General features: G+C 44.7%; 1 protein-coding gene across 6 annotated transcripts in view; it reads left to right on the top strand.

The window, feature by feature from the left end:
- raraa (retinoic acid receptor, alpha a) overlaps positions 1 to 14,094 on the top strand; it is a 227,348-nt gene that overhangs the window by 53,891 nt on the left and 159,363 nt on the right. The window lies entirely within an intron of this gene.

Below are 14,094 nucleotides of genomic sequence, written 5' to 3'. Positions count from 1 at the left end.
TGTGTGTGTGTGTGTGTGTGTACACTTACTCTCTCCCTATAGTTTCTGTGGTAGTGTGCTTTCACGCGGTCATTGGAGTGTGTGTAAATGCACTGTCGAGGTGTTCATTCGAAGAGGAAGCTGTAGTCTCACTGTGGCGGAGGGTCAGATGGAAAATGGCATAGGTACAGGCCCCTGTAAATGTGCCTGTTCTTTGTTTGAATGTCAACACTGTGGCGAGGACAAGCAAGCGCTTATATTTAGCAGCGGTTTGTTTCTTGTTCCTGCCGATCGCGTGTCACACGAGAGGACAGAATACATGCTCACCGTTTGTTCCGGAAAATGGTACGCAGGTAGATTGAGATTTTCCACGTCCTTTTTGGATGTTGTGCCGATGTACGACAACTCTTTAACGTGACCTGTGTTTACCAACGTTGAACGCCAAGAGATTTGCTTTACATAATGTACCAGTACATCCTTCCTCTGGCTTCCCCTTTAAGTGGAATCATCTTCCCATGTGCTTTACATAATGTACCAGTACATCCTTCCTCTGGCTTCCCCTTTAAGTGGAATCATCTTCCCATGTGCTTTACATAATGTACCAGTACATCCTTCCTCTGGCTTCCCCTTTAAGTGGAATCATCTTCCCATGTGCTTTACATAATGTACCAGTACATCCTTCCTCTGGCTTCCCTTTAAGTGGAATCATCTTCCCATGTGCTTTACATAATGTACCAGTACATCCTTCCTCTGGCTTCCCCTTTAAGTGGAATCATCTTCCCATGTGCTTTACATAATGTACCAGTACATCCTTCCTCTGGCTTCCCCTTTAAGTGGAATCATCTTCCCATGTGTCACAAGTCCAGACCCGTGAAGATCAACTTAGACCACAAGAACAAGCATTTACAGGCAGGCCAACATTAAGATAATCAGATGCATCTACGACTGAGGTCGACATATCTCCTCTTCAAATTGAACTCGCATCGCGTATTAGATCCCGATACGTAGCCATTTGTGGCGAGCGCAGCAGTCTGGGCTCCATGGATCCTGTTGAGGCGCGATCATTTTGACATGTGAAAGGTTGAGACCGTTTCCGACTCTTTTGTGCAGAAAACCTAATGATATCATCCCATTTGCAACCGAAACCCCCTGTTCCACAGGGATTTCTCTCTGCCCCGTGGATGTTGTTGAAGCCTACTCCACGTGAGAAAAACACTATGCTTCATGTCTCCGAGCAGGAAGGGGGTAGGAGGGGAAAAGCCACATTTCATGACCATGAATTATAGATCACTGTGTTTCTTGTCGGACACATTTTAAGTGGAAATGTCCTCTCATTGCCTGTGTGTGTGTGTTTTGAAGTGGAGGCCGATTACTGCGTTGTTGTCAGGACTACCAAGATTTCAATGAAATCCGGAAATCCGGAGGGCTGAGGTGTGAGCTTGTCAATCCGTCTACAGGGCTCTGTCTGCTCTGTCTGCCAGTCCGTCTACAGGGCTCTGTCTGCCAGTCCGTCTACAGGGCTCTGTCTGCTCTGTCTGCCAGTCCGTCTACAGGGCTCTGTCTGCCAGTCCGTCTACAGGGCTCTGTCTGCCAGTCCGTCTACAGGGCTCTGTCTGCTCTGTCTGCCAGTCCGTCTACAGGGCTCTGTCTGCTCTGTGTGACAGTGTTCACCCACCCAGACGCGTCTGGATTTTTTAATAACGCAGCAATAACAATAAATCCTACAGGCTAATCACCCTCAGCTCTCGCCTCCAAACCCGGAGCGACGCAACATTACCCAGCGCTCCCTTCAATTAGGCCATTCATCACGGGTCTTATCTGGCCGTGGGTTTGATTGAGTGTTGCGAGGGGAGGTGTTGAGGCTGCGTTTCGACGTGATGGGGGGGGGGGTGTTGATGGTAATGGAATTGGGAATAGGGGTGGGGGGTAGAAGTACTCTCTAGAGGTGAGGGAGGGGGGTGAGGAGAAGGAGGTGAGGGAGCTGCGAGCCAGACTGAACCAGATCGTCAGGAGTGTATAAATCAAACCAGATGATAGGCTCCTATCCCGCTACTCTGATTTGCTTGTCTGAGCCGGCATATTTCTCTTCTTCCCCCTGTTATGTGTGGGCTGGCTGGAAGACGAGGCCTCCCTCTTTTTCTCTCCCCCTGAAACAGATTTGTCTGGGGCCCCTGTCCAATCTCCAGCCGCGCTGGGTGTTGTGAGACAGGCGACACATTTTAATAACCAACTCGGAGGTGTAATTTAAGGGCCCGCGAGGAAGATTGGACTGATTTATGTGGGCCAGCCCTAATGGCAGCACATATATGGCTCCCAGCCTAAATTGGTGGTAATGAAAGTTTTGTGCAAATGGAGTTTGGGAAAAGGCATCCTCGCCCAGTCGCTGGCTGTCCATCTCTATTTCTTTCTTCCCTTTCCCCCATCTTATTTCTCTCTCGTTTGAGATCGATCTGTATCTCTATTCCGCTCTGCCTCCCTCCTTACCTACTGTTTCTGACTACAGTGTATCTCTCCCTCTCTCTTCATCTGTCCCGCCCTTTCTCTCTCTCTGTCTCTCTCTCGCTCTGTCTCTGTGTGGAGATGTGGGGGGTTGGTGCAGATGGGTTGGGGGACGGGGACGGGGGGCTTCTCCGGTGGTGTCGAGACAGATTCATCCATAACCACTGACAGATGGCTGTCTCCCTCTCCTTCTGTCCCTCCCTCCTTCTCTGGAATCACTTTCAGCAGGCCTGCAGCACTGACAGTCCTGCTTGAAATGCACCAGACCAGAGATATACATATTTTAAGCTGTCCACTATATCATCATGTCTACCTACCTGTGCTCATCTTATATTCACTTTGCATTTTCCGTATGTGTCAAGGAGATACAAAAGCTGCACATACTTCTGGTTCAGACCCAGTTGTAGGAGACAATGAACCTAATATCGACGTGAACATGACACCCATATTTAGATTCCCTGGCAATTCCTCGAATGCTGAGAAGTGTGTGTGTGTGTGTGTGTCCAGACTGGTCCACGGCTTCCTGACCACCATCACAAGAGCAGGGTAGGAGGATATAGGAGTGAGTGAGAGCGCTCCCACGAGGGAGGGCAAAACCCCCACGAGAATAGATTGTCTGTACTGCCCCTCAATGCAACTGAACAAAGTCGAATGTAATTTGATTTGAATGCGCGCCTCCCAGGCCCAGCACTTCTGTCCTTTATCCCTCCTCCTACCACACACGCGTCTCATGGACGACTAACAGAAATGTTTTTAGTGGCGGTGTTGGTCGCCTCCCCTCCTGTCCTCTGCCACGTTGAGTTAGGCACCGATCTGTGACTGAGAAGTCCGTTGGCGTTTTCTCTGAGGCGGTGGTGTGACACGCATAGTGCTAATTAGATCAAAAGGAGGATTTAGTTTTTCGAGCATTGTTTCAACCCTGTAATGAGACTGAAGAAGGCTGCACATATAGCCTATACTAGCTAGGAGTACATATACAGTATAGAGGGCTCACACACAGATAAGAAAAAAAAGTGTTGGAGGTAATACTGTGTGTGTGTGTGTGTGTGTGTGGGGAGTTATCGTTTCTACGAAGAACTCTGGAGTACAGAGAAACACAAAGAAATCACATAAGGCGCCAGAGCTCTGCCCACTCTCCCCCCTCCCTTCGACCAGGGCCCCCTATAAAGCCAATTTCCTAACTCAAGACATATTGCACAACAGCCATATCCTTCTGCAACATCCTGAGCAAATATGAACCAACAGTACAGTTCGTGCCACACCACAGTAGTTTCCTACTCTTCACCCAATCAATGAACAGCGTTGGGCGGTGCGACATTTTTTTTCATTTTTTTTTCAGCCAGCCGCGTAAATAGTGTGACAATAACAACCCTAGTGACGCGGAGCTCCGTTGTCCCACTCGCCCGGGCCTGGACAGCGGTCGGCACGGCCTCGTAAATGAGTGGCGACCACTTGTGAAGTTGACCTTGGCCGCCGTAGAGCCGTTGATTACTCCAGCAAGTCTGCGGCTGTCTCCCAAAACACTGCTCACATACACACACACACACACACACACACTGCTTGCTCAGTCCCCCGAAATGGCACTAAAATGCATTTTGGGCTAAGATCATACCACTGATTCAGCGTCTTCCCAAGGCCCTCTCTGAGCAAAGCTGTTCTGGCTGTTCTGTCCTAGATGCTATGTTGTTAGTGGTCCAACATGTGTCTGTCAGGCTCTGGTGGAGTGGCACGATGTTCTGGGGAGCATTGTTGCTTTGAATTTAACAACTTTATTGTCCAAGGGATGTACTTCTATTGGACACTGGTGAAGGTATGGAGGGTTCCTCACTGGCTTCGGTGACAGAGTGGATTGTGTTTGCCCCCCCCCCCACCCATGCTGTACATTATATTAGTGAATGGTTGCGCACAGATAGAGGTGGGGGTGGTTCTGTTTATTTGTTACCCAGCGTTGGCTAGTGGCGGAGGCGTGGGGGCAGGCTGGCATTTATTGGGACGACTCATGTACTGGCGGTAGCTCTGCAGAGTGGTCACTAGCTGGCACAGCCACGAAGTCATAAAATCTGATTTAAAACCTAACCTTAACCACACTACTAACCCTAATGCCTAACTGTAACCTTAAATTAAGACCATAAAGCACATTTTTGTTTTCATAAATCTTTACGATACAGCCAATTTTGACTTTGCAGCTGGCCCATCTAGCGGAAATCACTCAGTTCAGCCTCCAGAGCAAGATTCATGACAAACGTCAACCTGCGGCATAGACTGGTGGAGGAGGGGGGTGCCTCAGCGAAGGCGCTGATGGGAAAGAGATGAATCGCTCGCCGGTGTCAGAAATGGTCACATGACGTGGGGGGTTGACTGATTAACCTGTTTACCTCCCTGAAAATGCTCCAGGCGCCATTCTGATTAAAGTTCAGACTTCCATCTATCACCGCCACCGCCCTATAGCCACGCAGGCAACCAGCCCCACCACCACAGCAAAATGAATGGGATCCGTTGCAAACCTAATATTGTTTGCCGGGTGGAATCATTTGCATTTGGCCATCATGATCCTCTCCGAATGGAGGCATAGAAAGCAAATCCACTTGCAATTACTAATGGGTTTACCCTATTCATCTTTCTCTTTCTCCTTCTCCCTCTCCAGTTCTCTCCTTCTCCCTCTGCAGTTCTCTCCTTCTCCCTCTCCAGTTCTCTCCTTCTCCCTCTCCAGTTCTCTCCGTCTCCCTCTGCAGTTCTCTCCGTCTCCCTCTCCAGTTCTCTCCTTCTCCCTCTCCAGTTCTCTCCGTCTCCCTCTCCAGTTCTCTCCTTCTCCCTCTACAGTTCTCTCCGTCTCCCTCTGCAGTTCTCTCCTTCTCCCTCTGCAGTTCTCTCCTTCTCCCTCTGCAGTTCTCTCCGTCTCCTTCTGCAGTTCTCTCCTTTTCTCTCTTCAGTTCCACCCTTCCCCCTCTCGCCAATCCTTCTCTGGCTTTGTGTCCTTTTTATATGAAAAATCCCTGAAAATGGCAGTTGTGTGTTGTCGTCTTCCTCTGGTGACATAAGCTACATTTCCCCAGCTTGCGGCCGGCTCTTAGTGCCTCCAACATAATATGATTATGCATGGATGGGGATGATTTTGTCAGTATGTTACTAAACATAGCTCTACCAAACCCCAAAAAGTAAGGGGAAGAAATGGAACGCCACAGTAGCGATTGCACACAATGTTCTGGTCACTCATGCTCAAACGGGAAGCCTTTAAAAGCTTTCATCGGTGTGTGTAAGGGTGTGTGTAAGGACACTATGGGACGTGTGAGGTAGCAAGGCTCATGATCTCATAGTGGGGGGGGGAGAGAGAGAGAGAGACACACACTTTTATTCAGGACATGACATCTAAACCCATGTTGTTGTCTTCGCCTCCCATCACACCAATCCTCATTAATCATATGGCAAAATACTTCATCTTCCCCGATTTCAGGTCCCTCTCAAATGTTGCTTTCTGATCTCCCCCCTCTATCTGTGGCAGATAGAAATGAGGTCAGTATTGTATTTCATCACGCTCACGCTGTGTACCTTTTTTTTCTTCATCTCCGGGAGCCGTCCAAACGTTTTTATTTTAGGAATGCTTCTTTGTTTTACTGTTCCCCCCCACCCCACCTCACCCCAGCATTGTTTCTCCTTTCCATCGCTCTCTCGTTTTCTCTTGTTCCCTCTCTCTCTCGCTCTCTCTGTGTGCCTCATCCATATGCCATTGAAAACTGACTGAAAACATATGTGCCCTGCATATTCATGTCTATTCATTTGATCCATGTTGTCATCTGCTCACAACAAGTGATACAAAACAAAGGTTGTGTTGTGGTGTCCTTCATACATTTGATCCATGTTTAATAGGCCTACTTCATCGTAGGAAGCCCAAATGAAACAGCATGTCATTTCCGGGCTGTTTTATAGGCTAGTTTGATTAACTTTGCACTCGAGGAAAGTAATTCAATTCAAAGTCATGGAGCGCTATATTTTCGGCTGGCTTTAAACAAGTGCCGAATGCACGCTCGTTGGCCATTTTTCTTGGCAATTTTTTCCCCCAAACGGTTGCGCCAGGATTGGCAGTTTTACCCGTCTTATATGAGCTCGCTGAGGTGGGAGGGGTGGCGATATCTGAGGTGCGTCCTTAGAAATGTGTGCCAAGTTCAGGCAGCGCTGGTGGAGATCTTTAAGACCAACCAAAAGCTGGTCTTAGCGGTAACGCGGTTGGTTATGGCATGGATTTTGACAGTGGAAGCACAGCCTATCCAGCCGTGATGCACGTTGCCCATATGCAACGTGCTATTTGTGCCTCTAAACATTCTATTCACATCGGCCTACCTGCAGTGCAAACTCCATTCGGCTTGTATCCATCCCCATTTCCAAAGGGCATCCTCGTGTCCAGTTACCAAAGACACGCTCCACCAAACATATTCAAATGATTCTGTCCTATAACACCACATCAATGGAAGATGTGTCTCGCACAATACAATTTACGGGAGACTAGTATTTTTATTTTAGGAAAGTGGAATTCATAAAGACCTGTAGGCGTATACTCATTGAAGCCAATTTCAACAATGTTGACTGTCAAGACTCCAAAAATATTAAGCAAACACTAGATGTTTTTTGTTGTTGTACTGTTTGTACCTACAGTAGCCTATGCTATTTAATCAACTGTAGTATCAATCCACAATGGATTAGGATGAGAATATTCTGTGCTCCCCGACGAGTTGGAGTTGATGACAATGCAAAGACCGTCAGTAACCTACAGAACCAGTGAGTGGCCAAGCACTCGTCATACCTCCAATTGATTTAGTCATCAAAACCCAGCCCTTTTGAGCCACCACCAGCTACTGCGCCCATCATTCTGGATAAGACCAGCTACAATACCCGCTATTTGAGGTCCTGCGATGGAGAGGAGATATGTGACCTGACCTTTTTTCATTTTAAACATCTCATATTTTCCTTCAGAACTGGATCTGTTTTGCTCATTGATGCATCTGTCCTCTTGTAGGAGATCAGTATTCATTTAACTTTATGTAGTGGCTTCATGTTTGGTATTTCATTTAGCTTGTTTTAGCCCGAAGAGGCCTGGCCAACCCTTTAGAGCCTTGTTCCTCTCTAGGGTTCTTCCTAGGTTCCTGCCCTTTCTAGGTGGATTTTCCTAGCCACCGTGCTTCTACGTCTGCAGTGCGAGCTCTTTGGTATTTTAGGCTGGGTTTCTGTATAAGCACCTTGTGACAACTGTTGATGTAAAAAGGGCGTTATAAATACATTTGATTGATTTGATTTACTTTGTAACAATATAGTAGGATATGTCTGTATGTATACCCATCTGTCATTGTTGAATGTCTGCTGCGGTGGGTACTGGGTACGCGTTTGACTGCTGCCCCTTTATGATCTGCTTCTCGGATATCTTCCTGTTACCTGTCATCCTATCTCTCTATTTTGCATTCTCCCCCCTTTCCTTTCACAGATGGGGCTCTCTTAGCTTCTCAGTTTAACTATAACACTGAGCTTGTTTGAAGGAAGATTTTGGGGCAGGGTATATGCAAATTAAAGCGGCAAGATGTCACTTTTGGGGTGACCTGACCAAATTCACATAGAAATGTGTGTTATAGATCTGTCATTCTCATTGAAAGCAAGTCTAAGAAGCGGTAGATCTGTTCTACGTGCACACTTTCTAGGCTTCCCATTCTTAAGTTTAGTTTTTTGCGTCTTTTACTTTCGGTTTTGTACAGCAGCTTCAGACAGCTGGAATACAATATTTAAAATATATTTCACAGCAGTTTAGATGCTACAATGATTCTCTACACTATACTTGCTTGTTTTGTCACAAACTGAAACTAGGTGAACTATTCTAATTTTAGCAACCAGGAAATGGCGGAGCGTAGTGCATAGTGCATCTTTAAATACTGTAGTATTAGTATAGTTAAAAAACAGTCGTGCTTTTGCGAACAGTTACTGTAGTATTCACTATTGTTTTTGCGGACTGTAGTATTTACTATAGTATTCTACAGTATACCGCAGAATTCTATAGTAAGTGCGACACGTGATCAAGGGATACTACAGTGTATAGTATTATACAGTTTACTATAGTATGTACTGTAGTATTCTATAGTAACCCAACAAATGAATCATGTGGGAGACCTCACACAGTTTGATAGAAACAGAAAGAGTCGGACATAACAATATAAAGTGCTAGCGTTCCACTGTTACAAAGTATCTGTTGACTTAGGCAGATAAATCAGACTGTGATACCAGCTGGAACGAAGCACCTCAAAAACGTGGAAAGTTTGCCTTACATGCCAGAATGTTGAGTAATATAAACTTTGAACTTACGCTACCGGTTGTGTGTGTGGTTGGTCATTCTGCTGGTCGGAATTTGAGACTAAATATCCACGGGAAATGATTATTTACCCAACTTGTTAGAGTGCCGGTACTGCCATTTGAGATTTGTATCAACACATGCGCAAAGCCACCTGCAACAAATCTTGATTGCCACACACAGACACCTGCGTTTAAAATAATACGTTCCTGAGGATATTTTGTCAAAAATGTCAACCCGAATAAGAACCAACCCCACGAACAATCGTCAGAGTAAGGTCAAAATGAAAATGTGTGTCTTTTAAAAAATGTACATCTTTATTCTTATTTGCTATTGGAATGGTTATTACAGTAACCGCGGTCATTTGGCTGGCCAATATCCATCATCCAAAATTCCATGACTGTCACAGCCCTAATGACGTTGTTGACTCACGGTCTCCCAGATGCCAATCAATCAATCAGTTAACCAATCAATAGTCATCTAGTAAGGACAGAGGACAGAGCAAAATACTCATAGAACAACTACACTCCAATCAATTACTTTTCACCTCTTAGCGGCACGGGCTAAAGACGTAGCTAGCTAGAGAGTGTCCCCACAGCGCGCACACACACACACACACACACACTCAGGACTTTGAGCAGTGTGGTGACACTAAGGGAACAGAACAAATGAGTGGAAGATTTTTAGCTAGCTCCCAGCTTTAATGGGAGCCTACAGCATAACACAGCTAATTGATAGCCTGGCATGGGACTTTAACGACCGCAGGGGGGAATTTTCTTCATATTTGTGCGAATGCAGAGATTGAGTGGATGTGTCTTTTTAATGTGATTTAAAAAAACAATTCTCTGTCAGTTGTTACTTTAGGCTATATTTGAGGCTATGAAATACTATACAGGAGAGCATGATGTAGAGCGTGGTTTAGCGCGGTCATTTGAACGTGTTTCAATGTGAATGAGGTATGGAGAAGCTTTAGAGTCGCTTAGCTGGGGCCACACTAGAGGGAACTTGTGTGACAGTAAATGTCTCTATTATAGGTTTACCCTTCCCGCCTCTAGTCTAGGTCATGCTGCCATTGCTGACCTCTCTACCATGCTGTAGCCCTATTAGGTAACATTGAGAGGAAAATGGCCTATTAGGTAATTGTGTTTAGTGGGCGTCCATCTGGTAGTGTGTGTGGGATTGAGTGTGTAAGCATCCAGCTGCTATTCTCAATTAGCCTAAAAAAAATGTGGGTGTGTGTACGGTACTTTATACAGCTGCCATTCTCACGTGTGTGTGTGTGTCTTTGTGTACAGTCATTGGTTATTCTGTACTGTACATCAGTGTGTGGCTGTGAGCTTATGCACAGCGTGTCCAATGTGACTGACAAAGTAAGGTCATGGTATGCCATTGCCTAGCTGCAGCCTCCATCTACTGCCCTCGACCCTGACCCACAAACCCCTGGCCCCATGGCATTCCATTCCACTACTCTACATGCGCACAGAGGCGCACAGAGGCGCACAGAGGCGCACAGAGGCGCACACACTGCTCCAGGCTATGCTGACATACCACACTGGTCTACCACCACATTGGCCTACCACCACACTGGCGAAAAGCCATGGAAGTTCATAAATCCAATACCCCTGGATAGGGAGTCATACAGTACAACAGTTAGCTCCGGTCCATTACAGATCGGCTACTTACAATGACAGTAGGGAGCGACAAGAGAGGCTGGTGCAAGAGCTGCAGAAAGGAAGAAAATTAGTAACATGATCTTGCCTTCTAGGTACCACCTATCATTTCTTATCCTCAAGTAATAACAATAATCCTTCCTCAAATTCTAGAGGTTCTTGTGGCACCCAAAAACTTAAGCCATAGTCCAGAAAGGCAATAGGGAAGATGTTGGGACTAGGGCTGTGGCGGTCATGAAACTTGGTCAGCCGGTGATTGTCATGCAAAAAACTGCCGGTCTCACGGAAATTGACCGTAATTAACATAAACACATTTAGTGTCTCCTGGCTTCCATGCATAGCCTACAAGCCACTGATGCAGACTATTGGAACATTTACATTTTAAAAAGTCTAATAAATCCATGTAGTGTAGACCTTCACAATAAATCCATTCTTTATTTTAGACAGGTCTAAAGAAGAATGAGGAGAATGTAGTCGATTTCAGAAGAACAGAATAGCATACTCTGAGTTGTCCTTATGTTAGGTCCTGATCTGTGCCAAATGGCTGTGGGCTACACTAGTTCATTTAGCAGATTCTAAGATTTGCTTAGAATTACGTGGCATTTTATATTATTTTATAGTATGACGAACAGGCCTATAATTGAACATAGCTGAATAAAATGGATAGGATATTTTCTCCAAACGATTTCCAAGGGGGGAGCGCACATGTGGCTATTCTGTGTTGAGCAGTTAACAAAGAAACAGGCCCTCCTGCTTTAATTTAGAGTTATTTATACAACTTTAGATGTGATACAAATGTTATAAAGGCTATATGTTATGATTTGTAATACATTCTACGGCTGCATGATGTGACTAATGATGTAGCATGAAAGGCATAGGCTCTGCTCTGTTTCCTGCCCTGCCGCACGTACTTCATCAGTCTCTCATTCGTAATTTGACAAGCACTTTGATAATACTCTCACCCATCAGACTATTCTTCATTTAATCTGGTCTTTACATATAGCCTATGGGTGGAATTAGTTTTGATTTAGAATGGCCGACAAAAAAAAGTAATCCGTAGCCTGCACTCGAATAGCAAATGGTGGTTACTTACGGTTATGTTTTGAATATGTAAGTGTAGGCAGCACGTCCATAAGGCTAGTGGAAGCTAATGTTTTCCAAAAGTAAATTGAATTAAATTGGCAAAATTATAAAGCCTAATTATTAGAGGTCGACCGATTTATGATTTTTCGACGCCAATACAGATTATTGGAGGACCAAAAAAGCCGATACCGATTTAATCGGAGGATTTTAAATAATAAAAATAATTTAATTACTTTTTTTTGTAATAATGACAATTACAACAATACTGAATTAACACTTATTTTAACTGAATATAAAACATCAAAATCAATTTAGCCTCAAATAAATAATGAAACATGTTCAATTTGGTTTAAATAATGCAAAAACAAAGTGTTGGAGAAGAAAGTAATATGTGCCATGTAAAAAAGCTAATGTTTAAGTTCCTTGCTGAGAAGATGAGAACATATGAAAGTTGGTGGTTCCTTTTAACATGAGACTTCAATATTCCAAGGTAAGAGGTTTTAGGTTGTAGTTAATATAGTATTTATAGGACTATTTCTCTCTATACCATTTGTATTTCATATACCTTTGACTTTTGGATGTTCTTAAAGGCACTACAGTATTGCCAGTGTAACAGTATAGCTCCTCGCCCCTACCTGGGCTCGAACCAGGAACACATCGACAACAGCCACACCCGAAGCATCGTTACCCATCGCTCCACAAAAGCGCAAGGGGAATAACTACTCCAAATCTAAAAGCGAGTGACGTTTGAAACGGTATTAGCGCACCCAGCTAACTAGCTAGCCATTTCACATTGGTTACACCAGCCATTAGGCTGATAGGCTTGAAGTCATAAAAAGCGATGTGCTTGCGAAGAGCTGCTGGCAAAACGCACGAAATTGCTGTTTGAATTAATGATTACGGGCCTGCTGCTGCTCAGTCAGACTGCTCTATCAAATCAGACTTAATTATAACATAATAACACACAGAAATACGAGCCTTTGGTCATTAATATGATCGAATCCGGAAACTATCATTTCGAAAACAAAACGTTTATTATTTCAGTGAAAGACGGAACCGTTCGGGTATTTTATCTAACGGGTGGCATCCCTAAGTCTAAATATTCTTGTTACATTGCACAACCTTCAATGTATGTCATAATAATAAATAATAATAAATTGTGGCAAATTAGTTCGCAATGAGCCAGGCAGCCCAAACTGTTGCATATACCCTGGCAAGAGAAATGACACAATTTCACCTGGTTAATATTGCCTGCTAAACTGGATTAGTAGTTATAACTAGTGATTATGATTGATTGTTTTCTGTCGTTCTGCCCCTGAACGAGGCAGTTAACCCACAGGGTTAAGGCTTTCATTGAAAATAAGAATGTGTTCTTAACTAACTTGCCTAGTTAAATAAAAGGTATAAAAAAAGATTAAAAAAAAAAAAACCGGAGCCCAAAAATACCGATTTCCGATTGTTATGAAAACTTGAAATCGGCCCTAATTAATCGCCCATTCCGATTTAATCGGTCGACCTCTACTAATTATCCTACTCCTGTCTATACAGACCAAACAAAACAATTCATTGAAGCATGATTTGGCCATTCGCTTCTTTAAGAAAAGTCCGTTGTGGATTGTTTTAAATCGCATTGCCTACAGTCGGAAAGAAATTTGGGCAGATTATTGTTGAGTTGCGACTGTCTGAAAAGTAGAGGCCAAGGCAGGCATATCACAATATTTCAAAAAACAATCGCAGGAAAACATAGTTTGGAAAGCACATGGTTATTGCTGGAAAGAGAAGACAATGAAAAGACTAATCCGTCTTTTAGTTATCAAAATTCTCAACTTAATTGAGCGAACAACAGTATAGCCTATCTTATTGGCACCAGCGGAGCGCATTGGCAACATTCCCGGTGGCTGCGTCCCATTTGACTTCAAAACTGCCCGAGTCACTCCCCTCCTCAAGAAACAAACACTCATCTGACGTCAAAAACTATAGACTTGTAGCCATTCTTTCTTTTCCTTCCAAAACACTTGAGTGCTCTCTCTGATCAACTCTCTCGTTGTCTCTCTCTGAACGATCTTCTTGACCCAAACCAGTCAGGCTTCAAGACTGGTCACTCAACCGAGACTGCTCTTTTCTGTGTGATGGAGGCTCTTCACACTGCCAAAGCTGACTATCTCTCCTTTGTTATCATTCTCCTAGATCTGTCCGCTGCTTCAACACTGTGAACAATCAGATTTCTCCTTTCCACCCTCTCAGGGCTGGGCGTCTCAGGCGCTGCACACTCTTGGATTGCATCCTACTTGGCAGGCTGCTCCTACCAGGTGACGTGGAAAGGATCTATGTCTGCAACACCTACTCTCACTAGTGTCCCCCAGGGCTCGGTTATATGCCCTCTCCTCTCTATACACCAGGTCACTATGCTCCGTCATATCCACAGTCTCTCCTATCATTGCTATGTAGATGACACTCAACTCCCCCCCCCCTCTGACACCCAGGTTCATGCTCTACAACATCCGTAGAGTACGACCCTACCTTATACAGGAAGCGCTGCAA

This window comes from Oncorhynchus nerka, linkage group LG23 (genome assembly GCF_034236695.1).
Source record: "Oncorhynchus nerka isolate Pitt River linkage group LG23, Oner_Uvic_2.0, whole genome shotgun sequence".
Classification (NCBI taxonomy): domain Eukaryota; kingdom Metazoa; phylum Chordata; class Actinopteri; order Salmoniformes; family Salmonidae; genus Oncorhynchus; species Oncorhynchus nerka.
Note: the sequence above shows the minus strand (reverse complement) of the source record. Positions and strands in the feature narration are given on the sequence as shown.